The sequence below is a fragment of the Phocoena sinus genome, chromosome 12 (genome assembly GCF_008692025.1).
Source record: "Phocoena sinus isolate mPhoSin1 chromosome 12, mPhoSin1.pri, whole genome shotgun sequence".
In the NCBI taxonomy this organism is placed as follows: domain Eukaryota; kingdom Metazoa; phylum Chordata; class Mammalia; order Artiodactyla; family Phocoenidae; genus Phocoena; species Phocoena sinus.
Genome location: NC_045774.1, coordinates 1,017,057 through 1,035,161, shown reverse-complemented (window position 1 = coordinate 1,035,161; position 18,105 = coordinate 1,017,057). Strand labels below are relative to the sequence as shown.

Genomic DNA, 18,105 nt, shown 5'->3' with positions numbered 1-18,105 from the left:
AACGGGCAACATGTGTCGTTACTTAGAGCCCAGGCGTGCGAGCACCTTTAGCACAGACTGGACCTAGCACGCCTCCTGTTCTCTTCGTCATCAGAAGCTTGTCAGGGGCTCTAAGAATGTCTTTTTATTCCCAACAGTAGTGCTATGTTTTAACAAAGGCCGCTCGTTTATTACTTCCCCCTAACAAAAGAGATGCGAGCATGTCTCTCTCACGCAAACCTATGATGACTCCACCTACAGCAGCTCTCCCCTCCAGACCCTGAAGCTGTCACCATGCGCCCCCAGAACCGCACAGGTAGACAGAGCTCATGCCACTGGTCTTCCCACCTCCAGGCTTTTCCAGGAAGAACAGCTGCTGTTGTTTTGAAGCATCCTCTCGGAGTCATAGTACTCAGTCCTTGGGAACTAAACATCAGTACTAGGAAGGATGCACGTGTGTAGAGGTGTTTCTGGAGTATCACTGAGCAGCAGATACACACACATATGATGCTGGCGCTGGAATAATGTAAATACCCATATTTCTGCTCTTTCTATCGTTCCTTCTTCCATCCTGTGGTTTTAAGATTCTTTATTTTATCATTTTCTTTATGATTGAAAATTTTGCTTTAGCCAGTCTTTGAGGATATGCTAGCAATAAATTCTTTTCACTTTTTCTTCATCTGAATATGTCTCTATTTCCGGTAATTTCTCAAAGTCATTTTTTTCGGATATACAATTTGCAGTTGACAATTCTCGTGCATCCTCACTGCTCACGGCCGCCTCCTTGCCATCTTGGATCTCTGGATGTCATGATCGTTTCTAATATAATTATTGCTGTGTTAGGGCTTCTCTGTCATTTTATAATTTGGTTTCTACTTGTTTTCCTTTTTCTTATGGGAAGATCCCACATGCCGCGGAGCAACTGGGCCCCTGCGCCACAGCTGTAAGAGCCTCCCAGTGACCTCACTGCTCCGTCCTCTGTTCCTTGGTCTTCTCGACACAGCAGCTGGGAGGATTTTGCTGATAGTCAAGTCAGATGCACTCAGGCCCCAGACTTGGGCCCCTACAGCTTCTGCTTGGCTGGAGTGAGATCCACCATAGGATCCACAGGACCTTGCACGGTCTAAGCCCTCCCCACAACCTCAGCTTCCAACACTGGGTGTTTTCTGTTTGTCGCTCTTGATCAACTGTCCAGTCTTTGCATCCACGGTGTGCTGGGAGGCTGACCTTTATGACCTTTATCTACAGGGTCCCTTGCCCTCCGGTTTCTGCTATGGTTAGAGTGGGAGTTGACACCAGCAGGAAATCAGGGTGTGGGAGAGCGAAGATGCGACCCTGTCCTTTCTCCCTCCTTCTACACCAAGGGTAGGGCTGCTCCTCCCCTGACCACAGGTCCCGTCCACTGAGTCACCAGAAGCCGTGGCCCCCTGGGGTTGTGACTGTGCCTTCTGCTCCCCCTTCATGCCCAGGGGTAGAGTGCTTTCCCTTAAACCCACCAGCTTTTTTGAACATGCCATCTCTTTTCTTTGGCTAAGTTACCTCTTTTCCCATGATGCCCTGCCCCTTGTTCTTTTTTGCCCTACCCACGTGGTCCTCCTTTCTGATACTTTTTTTTTTTTTTTTTTTTTGCGGTACGCGGGCCTCTCACTGCTGTGGCCTCTCCCATTGCGGAGCACAGGCTCCGGACGCGCAGGCCCAGTGGCCACGGCTCACGGGCTCAGCTGCTCCGCGGCATGTGGGATCTTCCCGGACCGGGGCACGAACCCGCGTCCCCTGCATCGGCAGGCGGACTCTCAACCACTGCGCCACCAGGGAATCCCCTTTCTGATACTTTAACCAAACATGCTCTTGTCCCGAAGCCTTGAATTTGCTATTCCTTCCATCGGGACTGGCCAGTATCTGCATGCCACAAGATGACCAGGGAGTTCCTTCACTCCCAAGTCTTGACCATTTTATTTGAAGTTGCAGTATTCACTTCCCACCTCAACACTCTTGATTCCCTGTATCCCGGTTTATTTTACACGGAGAAACATAGCAAAAGTGACTGAAAAAGAAAGCTGACCACACATGGTATTGTAACCTGTAAGAAACACGAATCAATACCGATCTCACTAGAAAGCCCTGTACTCAGATGGTTTTCAATGTATTACTTCTATAAACATTCACGACATTCCTATGAGGCAGGCACTATTATTACTTCTTTTTAGAAATGAGTAAACAGAGGCTTTGAGAGGAGAAGAGAATTGCCCAAGGTCAAACAGCCCATAGTATCTGGGCAAGGATTGGAAAAACTGACTTCACTGCTACTTGAGAATTTTATAAAACATAAAACCAAAGTATGTCATCACTGCAAAGCATCCATTAAGTTTTACATCTTGGGGCACAAGAGGAGGTAAACATTTGTACGTGTTCTTTGGCAGGACGTCCATGAATTGCCTTCATGGTATTACCTCCCTGAGTCATGAAAACTGCTACAACTGTGAGCATTATATAATTTCCCTAATTACTGTAGCCTCCGCAGTAAAATACTTTTGCAGTGTTTTTCTTTTGTTTGCTGAGCCAGTTATGAAAAAATGAACTACAACGGTTAATTCTCTCTGCTTTTCTAAACTTTTGTCAAAATGCCTAAGCAGAGATTTGCGAGGCAGTGGAGTTATGCATGGTATAAATTCTAAATAAACAGTGGCGGTGGCCTTTCTTACGCGGCCACATGGGCAAGAGAGCCACGTGGGCTGTGGGTGCTGCTTTCCTGCCGCAACTGCTCTGCACATCTTTAATTTATTATTCCTCTTATATAACTTTGTTTTGGTGTTTGAACTTCCATTCCCATGACTTTATGTTGAAAAACATTTTAAAATCTAGGATTTGCATTTCACAACAGGGCTGGAGCTCTGTTATTTATTGTTATTGTAGCCTGGCACGGTGTCCCGGGGAGGGTACGTCTGGAATAAGTAAGGACCCACTGCCGCATTAAAGCAAGATTGATGTTCCTCTGTGGGCACAGGTTACCTCTGCTGGACGTTAAAACACACACTGCAAAAGACCCTGGATGCCCTCGGTCCAGCCTGTAGGGTCCGCTGCCCAAGCCTCCCCCGCTCCCCTCCGTGGAGAGGGTGTGCGGACCCGTCACCCCAGGATATGCAGGCTTCAGTCAAGTCCCTCTCGGATGACGGAACACATCTGGGCCGGGCTGTCACGAGGGAGGTACTTGGTGCTGAAAGGTGTGTGACAACTAAACCTGAGAGTTTTACCTAATTAGTAAGTTTTATAAACAAAAGCAAAAACAATTTTTGTGCATGTCTTGGGACGTCAGATGTGACAAAGGAACCACTGCCCGGGTTTCTGTCCTGCGTGCATCTATATGAGCGGCTTCTGGGCGGTGCTGCCCCATACCCGCTTCCTCGAGACCCCCTCCACTGCCCAGTCCGGCCCCAGCCCACATCCTCCACCATCCCCTGTAAATGCTCTCTGGCGCATGGCCTCCTGACCTCTTCTGAACCCTAAGTGCTTATCCCTGTGGTGGCCTCTGTGACGAGAAGGACAGGTCAGGAAATGCACCCTAAGTCCTGACCCAGACTTCTGACCACCATTCACCACACCTGTCTCCATCTGTGATTCTTCCTCTTTAAAGTGGCAACAGTGATGTTTATCTTCCCCACCCGGCATGGAGGCAGCGGTGGCCGGAAGGCCAGATGAAAGTGACAGGGAGCCAGCTTGCGGAGTGGAGTAGAGGTGTCACACCTGTGCACACCTGGGAGCCCAGGAGGCCACCTGCTCTCAGCACAGAGGATGCTGGGCCCAACCACCTGCCCCCCAGCCCTGCCCTTCATCACACGGATCCGCTCTGGAATGTCAGAGGACATGCAGCATGGCTCCTGGGTTTATTGTGAGCCTTCAGATTTTATCCCTGAAACTGTTATTCTCCTGTGCTTCTCTTGAATTGTTAATGGCTCATTTTAACTCTCCAGCTGACTGGGCACTTTGTATTCTGTGCAGAGCTTAACCAGTACTTGGAACATACAAGCCTGTGAATGAACAAGCAGTTTGGTTGATCTTCAACTAGAAACAATTTGACTTTGGAAAATCAGACTCATATCTGCTCATGCAAAAGATTCTTAATTTCTCATCTTAGCTTATAATTTGCTTCCTTCTGTCTTTGGGTTTAATTTGCCATGCTTTTTCTAGCTTCTAGGGGTGGAAGCTTAGCTTTTCTTTTTTTTTTTTCTTTTTTTTTTTTTTTTTTTTTTTGCTGTACGTGGGCCTCTCACTGTTGTGGCCTCTCCCGTTGCAGAGCACAGGCTCCGGACGCGCAGGCTCAGCGGCCATGGCTCACGGGCCCAGCCGCTCCGCGGCATGTGGGATCTTCCCGGACTGGGGCATGAACCCGTGTCCCCTGCATCGGCAGGCAGACTCTCAACCATTGCGCCACCAGGGAAGCCCGAAGCTTAGCTTTTTTATTGCAATTTTTTCTTCCTGTTAAATATATGCACTAAAAGCTATAACATTTTCTCTGAACACTTCTTACCTGCATCCCACAAGTTTTGATATGCCATATTTTTTTATCTTTCAATTAAAAATATTTTCTAATTTCCATTATACTTCTTTTACTCCTAAATCGTATAGAAGTGTGATGTGCAATTATTTTAGTTATCTTTCTGTTGTTGGGTTATAGTGAGATTGCTTTGTGCAGGAAAACATACTTTGTATAATTTTATTTACTTGTTTATTTATTTTTAATCTGTTGAGACATGCTTTATGGCCCTGCCAGTTTTAATAAATGTTTCTTGATCATCTGAGAAAAAGAGTTTATACTGCAATGCTGGGTCTATTGTTCTATACGTGTCAATTAAGAAAATTCAATTATGTCCTTTAAATCTATTTTCACACTTTTTTTGTGATCTGTTCATTCTGTCAGCCTCTGATGGAGATTCATTAAAATCTTCAGCTATGCTTGTGGATAGTTCCTTTCTCCATTTAGTAATGTCACATTTTTCTCTTATCCTTGTTTAACCGTCTTATTTAGGTGCACATGGAATTATGAGTTCTCTATCTTCCTGCTTTCGTTATGAAATGTCCCCTTTATCTTTAGTAATATTTAATATTATCTTGCATTTATTAAGATCAACACTCTCACACTGATGCAGCTACACCAGCTGCCTCTTGGAGAATGTTTTTATGGCTCCCACTTTACATCCATTCATTTTCAATCTCTCTGCATCCTTTTATTTAAAATGAGCCTCCTGCAAACTACATATTTTTGGGTACTTGTTTTTTTTCTTTATTTGGATACAGAGAATCTTTGCATTTTAATTGGATTGTTCAGTTTTCATATTTAATATTGCTACTGATATAATTGTGTTTAAGTCTACCATTTTACAATATGATTTTGCTCCTCTCATCTGTTTTTCTTTGTTCCATCTTTCTTGTTTTATTTCAGATAAAGCAATTATTTCATCAATTGATTTTTCGCTTTTATTATTTTTAGTTAATATTATTTTAGCAATTACCCTAGAGAGTACAATATGCATTCTTGAGTAATTAGTTTTTAAATGAATGCTTTTAATATTTCCTTGAAAATGCAAGACGTTTCCAAGAGTTAACTGAATTTACTGCTCTTATAAGATTTTACTTATACAAACCTTATAAAACTCACACTACATTATTATAGTTGTTTTAAACAGTTAATACTTGTTTACATTTACACTTTTTGGCATTCTTCACTTCTTCCCGAATATCTGTGCTTACCTCTAGGATCATTTTGTGGGGTTTTTTCCCAACTCGCAGAATTTCCTTTACTATTTCTTCCTAAAGTAGTTTCATGACAGGACATTTTTCAGCTTTTGTTTGACTCAAATGTCTTTATTTCATCTTATGTCCCTACAGCTTTAATGAGGTAAAATTTTGTACAATACGTTGCACATATTCAAAGTGCTGCTTCGATAAGTGTTGATACATGTGTTCACCCACGAGGATATCGCTATCCTCAAGATGTCCAGCTGGCCCTGAAGTCCTCGTGTTCCGGAGGCCACCTCCCAGGATCTCTGTTCCAGGCAGCTGTTGATGGGATTGCTGTCGCTGTAGAACAGCTTCCAGCTTCAACAGCCTCATGCAGATGGAGTCGTATGGCATATACTCTTTCTTACTTTGCTTCCTTTACTCCACATGACACGTTGGATTCCTTCATCCAGGGCATGGACCAGATGCGTGTTCCTTTCCATAGCTGGGTTGGGCTCTGTTTCCCGAGCACCAGCACAGTTTGCTTGTCCATCACTTGTTGATGGATGTTTAGATTATTTCCAAGTGTTGGTTGTTACAAATAATAGGTGCTTTGAGCATTTATCTGCAAAAGTTTGTGTTTCAAGTGTATTAATTCTAGCAGTAAAATGACTGGGTCACATGACAGGTGTAGTTTTAATATTTTATGAATTTGCCTAAAAGTTTTCCAAAATGGTTTTACTCTTCTTCTAGGAATGTATAAGGGTTCAAGTTCCTATCCATCCTTGCCAGCACTTGATATGGTCACACCTTTAAACATTAGGCATTCAGGCTGATGAGTAAGGGTTTCTCTCTGTGGATTTAATCTGCTTTTTTCTAATGACAAATTCTGTTGGGGATCTTTTCATTTGCATCTTCGCCAGTTGTGAATCTTTTTGCTGTTATTGAAGTGCCCCTTAAAATCTTTGCCCATGCTTTGAATCGGATTATTTGTTTTGTTACCATTGCGTTGTAAGCTATTTGTATACTCCAAACAAAAGCTTTCTGCCAGATATTTGTTTTGCAAATATTTTCTCTCAGTCTGATGTAATCATTAATGATGTCTTTTGAAGGATAAAAGTTCACAGTTGTGATTGTTTTCTGTCTGTATAATTTATGTTTGTTTATGTCCTCTTTAGGAAAATTTTACCAAAGAGTAGCTCATTAATCTTTCATCCTGTGTTCTTTTAATATATACTATTAAACAACTTGACCTTATTTATATTTATGATAATTCCACATAACGGCAGCAACATACATTTTTCTCAAGTTGAAATGTTCACCAAGATAGATGATATTCTAGGACATACATTTTTCTCAAGTTGAAATGTTCACCAAGATAGATGATATTCTAGGACATAAAAATGGTAAAATAATAGAAAACACAAAAAAGCATATTCTCAGAACACAGCAAAATTAATTGGGAAATAAAAAATAATATATTTGGGAAACACTTGAATATATGGAAAGTAAAGAGCACACTTCTGTATAACCTGTGGGTCAAAAGAGAAGTCTCACACTAAATTTAAAGTATTTCAGCTAAAAGAAAATACAACATATCAACATTTGCAGAATGTAGGTAAAGCAGTGGTTAGAGGGAAATTTAGAGTATTAAATGCTTGTGTTAGATTATAAGAAACATCTAAAGCCAGTACTATTACAAACATATCTACACCTATAAGTTAAACAACTTATAGAAAAATTTAAATATATTTCTATGTACATGATGAACATTTAGAATTTGAATTTTAAAAATTCTGTTTACAATAGCACTGAAACAAATGGAATACTTAGATATGAATATAACAAAATAAGTGAAGCATCTGTATGCTGAAAACTATACAACACTGATGAAAGAAGTAAAAATGATCTCAGTAAATGGAGAAATATACTGTTTTGTGGATAGGAAAATTCAGTATTTTAAAGATGTTGGTTCTTCCAATTCCCACCAGGTTGATCAGTGCAATCTCAGTCAAATTCCAGCAAGTCTGCTCTGTAGGTACCATACTGAAGCTAAACCTCACATAGGAAGCAAAGGAACTACAAATAACAACAGCAGTTCTGGGGAAAAAACAAACAAGTAAAGGATCAAATTTGTACAACTCCTATGACCCAATTTCAAGACTTACTATTTAGCTACAGTAATCAATACAGTGTGGTATTGGCATTGTGATGGACAAATAAGTCTATGGAACAGGAAAGAGTCCAGGAGTAGACTCACACATACATAGGCAAGTGACTTTTGGCCAAGTTGCAAAGGCATTTCAGTCGAGAAAGATAGTCTTTTCAATTAATGTCGTGGGAACACTTGGATATTCATATGCCAAAAAAAAAAAAAATTTATCCATACCTTGGCCCATATATGAACACTAATTCATAATGAGTTATAGACCTAAATGCAAAATGAAAACCTATTAAACTTCTAGAGGAAAGCTTCAAGGAAAATCTGTATGACTTTAGTTTGGGTGGTGAGTTTATAGATACAATACCAAAAGCACGACTCATAAAAGAAACATTTGTTAAATTTGACTCAGTCAACATTAAAAACTTTTGCTTTGCAAAAGACACTGTAAATATAACCAAAAAAACAAGCCACAGATTTGGAGAAACTATTTACAAATTACATATCTAATAAAGGATTTGTATCCAGAGTTCTCTCTCTCTCAACAATAAGTATCACTAAAATTACTTTGTTTTTTTACAGTGACAATACCAAGTGCCAGTATGGATGTGGAACCACAAGGACGCTCCTTCTTTGCTGGCAGCAATGCAAGAATAGTAGAGCCACCTTAGACGTCAGCTGGTTGTTTCCCATAATGATAAACATATACTTACCATATGGTCCAGAAAGCCGTCTTCCGGATTTTTACCTAAGTGAATGGAAAACTTATGTTTCCACAAAAAGTGGCTTATAACACCTCAAGCTGGAGACAGCTAAGTTGTCCTTTAAAGGAGAATCGATGAAAGAACCGTGGTCTATTTTCCCAGAGGAACACAACTCAGCAGTGAAAAGGAGCGAGCAGACGATTCACAAGGGTCACGGATGAGTTCCAGCTCCATCTTGGTGAGTGAAAGAAGCCAGACCCCCAAAGCTACATATTATAGTTTTCCACTTATATGACATCCTGGAAAAGGTAAAAATATAGGGATGGAAGGAAAATCAGTGGTTTCTCGGGGCTTGGAAAGGGATTCAGTACAAACAAGCCACACAGTCAAATGATTAGAGGGATGGAATTCTGTATGGTTACATATGATTCTATGTATTTGTCAAATTCCAGAGAAATGTCAACAGGCATAGAGAAGCCAAAGTAAAATGTATTGTATGCAAAGTAGAAAAAACAATCAACCAGGATTTAAGGGGCTCCCAAGACAGAATGCAGACGGAGACAAATGAATGTAACTGCATTACAAATGATAACAGAACTCAACAGCTTGACCCCAGATTAGAAGAGAAGATATGGAGAAGAATCTGTTCGCAAACGACAGGACAATTTGAGGGGCTGTCAGGCCAGCCACTGGGTGGAGCCAGAGTTCCTCAAATAAAACCTTGGCAACTTTTTTTTTTTCATGAAATCACCTATTATAGCAAAGATAGATTGGCCGCTTGACTCAGTCAATATGGGTGAGAAATGTGCTGAATACAATGCCAAAACATCTCTATTGATCAAGTGTTTATTGCTAGTGAAACTGAAAGATGGGAAACACGTTCAGGAGCCTAAGCCTCAGGGTTCCATATAATTATGCTGTCTGATGAGTTTTGACTGTGTCCTGGTCATTGTTTGGTTTTTCTCAGAACTAATTGGAACTTTTACTTGCCTGTGGCCTGGACAGTAGAAAAAGAAAATATATAAATAAATGCAATTATGTAGGTTCCCGATGGAGAAAACAAATCAATCTCCCCATTGTTGCCAGGATTGTCACAGAGAGCTCTGGGTGAGAACTGCCACTTACACAGACACGTTATCACCTTCCCTGGACAGAGGCGGCCAATGGTGCTGTAGAGCTCACACCACCCACAATGTCTGGAACTCCTAAGGTTCCTCCGTGACGGCCGTTCACACTCGTGACCATGAGTTCACACCTTCTAGCAGCCATACACCCTGACACGAGTTTCACTAACATGAGGTGTTTATTCCCCCAATTTTCAACTTTTCCTTACTTCAGGCAGATAAAGGAAGTTACTTCAAAAGATTCATGCATTGTACTCAGTTTCGTAGCTGATGGGTAGAGGCTGCCTTTTCTCTTTGGGCTCCAAAGAAGCTTCTACTGGACCTGGAACCTGGAGATTTTGTCTTTCCTAAGAATAAAAGAAAAGGACAGGCCTTGGAATCATGTTGGAAGGGACCATATCCATTGCTTATGACTACAATTCAGCTCCAGAGTAGAGGTCCCTGGAGTTAGGTCTCCCAGGTGAAAAGCCATAAGGTTTTACCCTGAATCACCTGGTCCACACTTCCCATCAGGAAATTTTACAGCAAAAGTTGTCAGCAATGGACCAGGACAGATGATTCTGGGGTGAAGACAACTTATCCCAAGGCCTTCAGATGAAGAACAGAATTGAGAAAAGTGAGTAGTTTCCAGCCAAGAGCCACTAAATATTTTCCAGATGGCTGGACCTAGAGATGGCCATGCTTCAGTGTGTATACTTTTATTCTCTATTTTCCTGAGAGTTTTCATTACTTTTTGTGTGTGTAAGCTTCTGTACTGTTAACAGACACTTGTCTCTCTCAACTATTTTGCCTATGATATTCCTTCCTCTCTGTGGTATGACGTTTTCATCCCTAATCACTCTTGTTTTGAGTCTAATTTCTCATTTTAATATTCTCATAATTTAACGGATTCACACCATCAAAACAACTCTTAGGTTTTTCCTCACTTCCTCTGGGTGCCATCCAGACTCTTTTGGTACCAGTGTCTTGTAACAAATCAGTTGGTTTCCCAGGTAACTGTGCTCAATCATGAGGTGACATTTTAGATGCAACTTTAAGATTGCTTCAAGGAATTTCTGTAAACCAGTTTATCAAGAGAAGCAATTCAATAATACAAGCAAAATTCTCTCTATCAGGACAGTACATTGCTAATCTGAGCAAAAAGTTCATTTGTCAAACAGCAAGTGTGATGACTCACCTCAAAACTTGCTTCCTTGTGTCACCAACCCTAAATTATCTCATCATTAACTACCCAATCCCAATCACTCAAACCTACACTTTCCTTCCACTTCTGACATAGTAAACTAAGACTCTGCCAAGTGATATTTCTCCTTATTTATTAGTAAATCTAATAGACTTAGCTTTTCTTACTCAACAAACCTGTGGGCTTGTGTGGAGTTGATAATCAACACGTAATTCTCGCAAAGACATTAATTTGGGTGATTTTCGTGGCATGGGTTGGCTCTCCCTTTATTTCTCTTTCTTCTATTAGTGTTCTGGCTCTTCCAAGATCCTACCTTTACCGCGGAGAATCAGTGTGGGGCTCTGGGTGCTCTGAACATCCCTGGAGAAACCTTAAGGCCTGAAAATTCTTAAGAAGCTACAACATACATTTTTGTTGTTTCCTTGTATTGGCTAGTTTTCATAGCATACATGTGTGTACTTGCCTCATACATTCATTGTGGAGTTGTATGTAAAGACAGTATTTTTCTCTTTTCTATCTTTCTGAAAAGTCTTTCCCAGAAGGATGTATGTATTGGTAGTGAGTGTGTGTACATTGGCATATGTGTGTGATGGGGGAGGGGTGAAGAATATAAGACTTTGAAAGGTTACTTAACTTGCTCAAGGTCACACATTAAGTTTAAGAACTAGAATTAATACCTATTGAAGATTTGATAAAAATGGGGAAAACATCAGAAAATTAACTCAAACTCATAAAACCCAAATATCCGTGAAAATTCATTAAATAGATCTTACTTATTAGATTTCATTCATGAAATTCCAGTCAATCCAAAACTCCTGAAGTTACATGGACTGATCTTTTCTGTAACTGAATATTTTAATAGTAATATCGAGATACAATGTACATACCATACAAATGAATATTTTTAGTATATTCTCAGTTTGTGCAACCATAACCATAATATAACTTTGGGACATTTTTTTTATTCTAAAAGAAGCTGATACTCTCTGTCCCCTCCCACATCCATCCCCCCAGCCCTCAGCAGCCACATTTCATATAAATGTAATCGTACAATATATGGTCTTTTGTATCTGGCTTCTCTCGCTTAAAACATCCTCAAGTTTCACCCAAGTTGTCTCCTGTATCAACTTCATTTCTCTTAATTGGAATGATTTTTTTTTAAATTTTTTTCAAAGCTCTGCCTTTTCCCTAAGTGTTTCCTTGAGTTCGTGAAACTTTTGAAATACTTTTTAGGAAAAGTTTCAAGTTACTATTATCAGAAAAAGTAATACACATTTGAAAAGAATCTGTCCATTAGAAAATTTCTTTGAAAAGCTCAACTGTTAGAAGTGAAAATTCCTTGCCCAAGGGGAAATAAAATTAGATGAGGAGACACTGATTTATACTACATTTCATGATGGAAAAAAATTTTGAAGCATTTATTAGGAAAATCAATTCCTGACCACGCACAATAGAGTAGAAACTCTGTCCACAGAGTGTTCTGAAGAGGACACATGATGACACCCATTAAGTACATACGTGGGAACCAAGTTTTATTTTAGGAGACAAACTAAAATATTTAAATACATGCACAGTGATGAATTCCAGTTTTATTGGGAGAGAAACAAACTTTCCAGAAAGGGACTGGGAGAAAAAGGAAAGAGAGGGGAAGGGGCTGAGGCCAAGAGCTTTCTGGTTTCCCTCCCCTCCCCTGAAGCCCCACTTCTCATTCCATTCACCTTACTCCCTGAGACAAATGAGAAAGTATCAAATTCACCTCCAGATGGGCTAATGCATTTCCCAGACCTCTTTCCACTCAGTCTAAATATAGAACCCAAGGCACGTGGAGAGAGTCCTGACATGTCAGAAAGTACTGGTTTTATCTTGGATTCACTCTGGAATCTTGGATAAATTACTGTAGCCCTCTGACCCTCAGACTCCTCATTTATGAAATTCAGGCAAAAATTTAGAACTTCCCAGCTTGTTACAATGATTAATTAATGTGGTAAATTCCCAGTCCCAGGCCTGGCTTGCTGTAGGTCCTCCATAAATGCCACTGGAAGTAGATCCCGGGGATTCTTTTCTTTGAGAGAAAGACAGTTTAAGAGAAGGAGATTGTTAAATAACTTACCTGCAGCCTCTGAGAGAAACGGTGTGCGCACGTGGTCTCTGCGTCATTCAGCTGAGCTGTAGAGCACGATGGTGTCTCTCCTGTTTCACGAGGCTGCTGGTGCAAAGGCCAGCCGTCCTCTGTGGCTGTTAATGGAGTGGCCTCCTTTGTCTCTGCACCTCCCAGACACCAATGGTTTCAAGGCTTTTAAAATCCCTCAATTTGGCAGCTTCCTCACTCCAGGTTGTTACAATGTGATGCTTTGGGGCTTGTAGCTGAGAAGTTATTTTGAAAATGAAAAATGGATGTTTTATTACCTCAAATAAAAGGAAGCCATCACCAGGAGTGCAGGGGACACAGCAGAGAAGGGGGTCCTTCTCTTCACATCCTTGAGGCTTTATGGAGAGGCTTGGGGTCTCGGGTTCGTTGATATTTAACAGGAAATGCCCCATTCTCAGTCTTTAGCTGGGCCCTGACTGTCATGCCGAAGGCCAGTCCTGGTTAGTCATCTTCATGTGTGCCGACAGGGATGGGATAGCTCCTCCCTGGGGTTGGAGTTTGCATTTCCTTAATGGCTAATGACATTGGGCTTCTTTCATCTGTTTATTTTCCATCCAAATATCTCCGTTGGTGATATGTCTGTTCAAGTCTTTTGGCCATTTTCCAATTGGTTGTTTGTTTTCTTATTACTGAGTCTGGGGAGTCCTTACACATTTAAAATATGAGCCTTTTCTCAGATGTGTGATTTGTGGATGTTTCCTCCCAGTCTGTGGCTAGTGTTTTCACCCTCTCAATGGTGGTGGCTTTTGACAAGCTTTTGCTCTTCATTTTGACGAGCCCAGATTATCAATTTCTCTTCTTTTATGGATCACACATTTGCTGTCCAACTTTAAATATCTATGTCCAACTCAAGGTCACAAAGATTTTCTCCAATGATTTCTACTAGAATTTATATTCTACATTAAGTCTATGATCTATTTTGAGTATTTTTTTAACATAGTATGAGACATGGATAGAAATTAATTTTTGCATAAGATATCCAATTGTTCCAGCACCATTTGTTGAAAGGCTATTTTTTCCCTCCACTGAATTGTCTTTGCATCCTTCTTGAGACTCAGTGGGTCATAAATATGTGGCTCTATTTCTGGACTGTAATTCTACGTGTATAAACCATGTCAGCATCACAGTTTTGTTTACTGTACCTTCATAGTAAACTTTAAATTAAATCATGTGACGAGATATGGGAACATACGTATATGTATAACTGGCTAACTTTGTTATACAACAGAAACTAACACATCATTGTAAAGCATTTATACTCCAATAAAGACGTGAAAAAAAAATCATGTGAATCTTCCAGTTGTGTTCTTCTCCTTTAATGTTTTTTGGCCAATTTAGATACTTTTCATTCCCAAACTTTAAAATAAGGTTTTCAGTTTCTAAAAAATAAATAAATAAAAGCCTCGTGGGATTTTGATCAAAATTGCATTGATTCTGTAGATTAATTTGGGAAGAATTTAACACTGTTGAGTCTTCAGCACCATGAACATGTTATGACTTTTCATTTATTTGTTCTCTAATTTCTCTCAGCCACGTTTTTTACAATTTTAAGTGCACACGTCCTGTATATCTGTTTACAGATTTATCGCTAAGTATCTTACACTGATGGTGCTATTCTAAATTACACTGTATGTTCAATTTCAGTTTCTGATTGTCTGTTGCTGATATATAGATTATAACTATTTTTATATATTTATCTTGTATCCTTCAATCTCTTTATGCTCATTTATTATAGTAACATTTTTGTGGATTCCATAGGATTTTCTACATAGATAATATCTCATCTGCAAATAAAGACAATTTTGCTTTTTCCTTTCCAGTCTGGATGCCATTTATTTCTTTTCTTACCTTAATCTACGAGTTAGAACTTTCAGTCCACTGTTGAATAAAAGTGATATGAGTAGATGTCCTTGCCATTTTTCTGAACCTCAGGGAAAGTGTTCAGTCTTTCATCATAAGCATTATGTCAGGTTTTATGTAGATGTCCTTTATCAAGTAGAGAAAGTCCTCTTCTACTCCCAGTTTTTTGAGAGTGTTTATTAGAATGAATGTTAAATATTTTCAAATGCTTTCTCTGCATCTATTGAGATAATCATATATATTATTTTATTTTATTTTTAAAGTTTAGTTTAATTTAATTTTATCTTATTTTATTTTCTTACTAAGGTGAATTACATTGACTCACGTTAAAACAGCCTTGTATTCCTGGGCTAAACTTCACTTTATCATGATAACATTGTTCTTTTTATATTGTTAAAATTGTATCCAGGCATCTTGCATTTATTCAGATGAAGAGTGTTGGTCTGTAAGTTCTTTTATTGTAATGGTCTTGGTATCAAAGCAACTCTGGCCTCAGTGAATGAATGGGGGGGTGGGGTATTGCCTCCTCTTAAGTTTCAGGAAGCATGTGTATAGAGTTGATATTGTTTCCTAAATGTTTGGTAGAATTCATCAGTAAGGCCACCTGGGCCTGAAATTGTCTTTGTAGGAAGGTTTTTAAATACAAATTTAATTTCTGTGATAGGTTATCTATTTCTTACTGAGTAAGCTGTGGTAATACGGCTCTTTCATGAGTTTTTTTTTTTTAATTTCATTGATTTGTTGAATTTATTCGCATAAAGTTGGTTATAATAGTCTCTTTTTTTTTTTTTTTTTTTTGGCGGTACGTGGGCCTCTCACCGTTGTGGCCTTTCCCTCCCGTTGCAGAGCACAGGCTCCGGATGCGCAGGCTCAGCGGCCATGGCTCACGGGCACAGCCGCTCCACGGCATGTGGGATCTTCCCGGACCAGGGGCACGAACCTGTGTCCTCTGCATCGGCAGGCGGACTCTCAACCACTGCACCACCAGGGAAGCCCTAATAGTCTCTTGTTATATGTTTAATATCTGTAGAATCCATTGTGCTTTACCTCTGGCATTCCCAGTATCGGTCATCCCAATGTCATTCCTGTTCAGCCTAGCTGGAGGATTATCAGTTTTATTGAAATTCTTAATGAATCAACTTTTTGTTTCATTCAGTTTTCTATTACTTTTCTGTTTTCTATGTCACTGATTTCCACTCTGATCTTTGATATGTGCCTTCTTCAGCTTATTGTTCTGTTGACCCTCCTGTTTTTAGATTCTAAAGCTGGAAGCTGAGGTCATTAGTTTAGATTTTTCTTTTATTCTAATGGAAGTACCTAGTGCTCTCAATCTAAATACCCCAATCTATCACTGCTTCCGGCAGATTTGTGTATGATGTGCTGTCATTCAGTTGAAAACATTTCCTGTTTTCCTTCTTGACTTATTCTCTGGCATACAGGTTATTCAGAAACACGTTTACTCATTTTCAACTATTTGGGGATTTTTCTAGGTATCTTTCTGGTGTTAATTTTCTGCTATTAATAACTCAGTTAATATAAATACTTTTTCCTTCAGAGAATAAACTTGTATGATTTAAATCTTCTCAGATTTATTGAGATTTGTCTTATTGCTCAGAGCATGGTCAGTCTTGGTAAATATTCCTTGGAAAGTGGATAGAATGTGTGCCCTTGTTGGGAGGTGAGTTTTATGAAGGTCTGTTATGACGAGCTGGCCGTCTTCTCTACCGTGGCTGATTTCTTGTTGGCTTATTCTCTCAATTACAGATGAGTATTGAAGTGGGTTTTGACTATGTTGTGGGCCCATTTTCCCTTTCTGTCCAAGTCCTTCTTACTATATTTGGAAGCTCTGTTATTAGACACCTAAACATTTGGGACTTTTACATCGTGTTGTTAAATTGACAACTTTATTATTGGGACACCTGCTTTCTGCCCCTGAACGGACTATGCCCGGAAATCTCCTTGTGATATTAACACAGCTGCTCCAGGCTTTTTTTTTTGCTGTACGCGGGCCTCTCACTGTCGTGGCCTCTCCCGTTGCAGAGCACAGGCTCCGGACACACAGGCCCAGTGGCCATGGCTCACGGGCCCAGCCGCTCCGTGGCATGTGGGATCCCTCCGGACCGGGGCACGAACCTGTGTCCCCTGCATCGGCAGGCGGACTTTCAACCACTGTGCCACCAGGGAAGCCCCCCAGGCTTCTTTTGACTAATGTCAACATGGCATAAATATTTTTAATTTTTTGTGTCATTATGCTTAAAGTGGGTTTCTTGTAGGCAGCAGATAGATGACCTAGCTCTTTAAATTTATCTAATCTGACAAACTCTATATTTTAACTGGTGTGTTTAAATCATTTAACTTAATTTAATGTGACTTTTTGCAATTCACTGTGACTTTTTACAATTCACTGTGACTTTTTACAGGCTCGGGCTTAAATCTACCATCATACCCTTTATTTTTTCTGTGTCACATTTGCTCTTTGGTTACTTTTTCATTTTTAGCTCTTTGTTGTGTCATTCTATGGTTGTTTGGGGTTTATATCATATATCTTTTAACTTATCGCAGCCCACCTTTAGTTGATACACCATTTCAGGTACAGTATGAGGACTTTGAACTTTACTCTTCCTTTGTATATTACCATAAATTTTACTTGTAAATATTAAAAAAAAAAAACCCACAATATTCTTTGTGCTTCAAATATTCTTGCAATAAAACAGGGTTACTGAGCTCTCCTCCGGAAACAGCTGGGTCTTTTTGGGTCTTGCTTTTAACATTTGCTGGAGGAGGGCATCCAGGGGGCTTTGATCCAGAGCTATTTTGCCCTCTCGGTGAGGTGAACCCCTCACCCCCCAAGGCTCCTGGGATGTACAAGGACAGGCACTCTGACTGTTGGGGACAGACCTATCCCCAGCATTGGCTGATCTGAAAGATTGTTCCTGGAATCTTTCGGGCAGTCTCCTCCCGGCTGTGGATGTCGGCTCTCACTAATGGCCAGAGAGTCCAGGCTGAACCTCTGAGTCCTGGAGTCTCTGTGCAGCCATCTTCTCCCTGCACTCTGCCCTCTGCCCCCCGCCACCTTTTCATCCATGAACCCCAGCTTCACGGCTCCACCCAGGCTGGGGGCTCGGCCTGGGTCACACGTCCAGGCCCTGGCGGGACCGTCCCTGCAGGCAGAAGCTTTGGGAGCTGACCCAGGCTGCAAACTGACTTTTTGCCATGTGCCCAAGAAATGT

General features: G+C 40.4%; 1 long non-coding RNA gene across 1 annotated transcript; it reads right to left on the bottom strand.

The window, feature by feature from the left end:
* Positions 1-5,536: 5,536 nt before the first annotated feature.
* Positions 5,537-13,436, bottom strand: LOC116763205. Its single transcript, XR_004352446.1, has 3 exons — positions 12,977-13,436; positions 9,893-10,030; positions 5,537-8,858 (listed from the first exon to the last, which is right to left on the bottom strand). It is a non-coding gene; the product is annotated as an uncharacterized LOC116763205 (long non-coding RNA).
* Between the last annotated feature and the right edge of the window lie 4,669 nt (positions 13,437-18,105).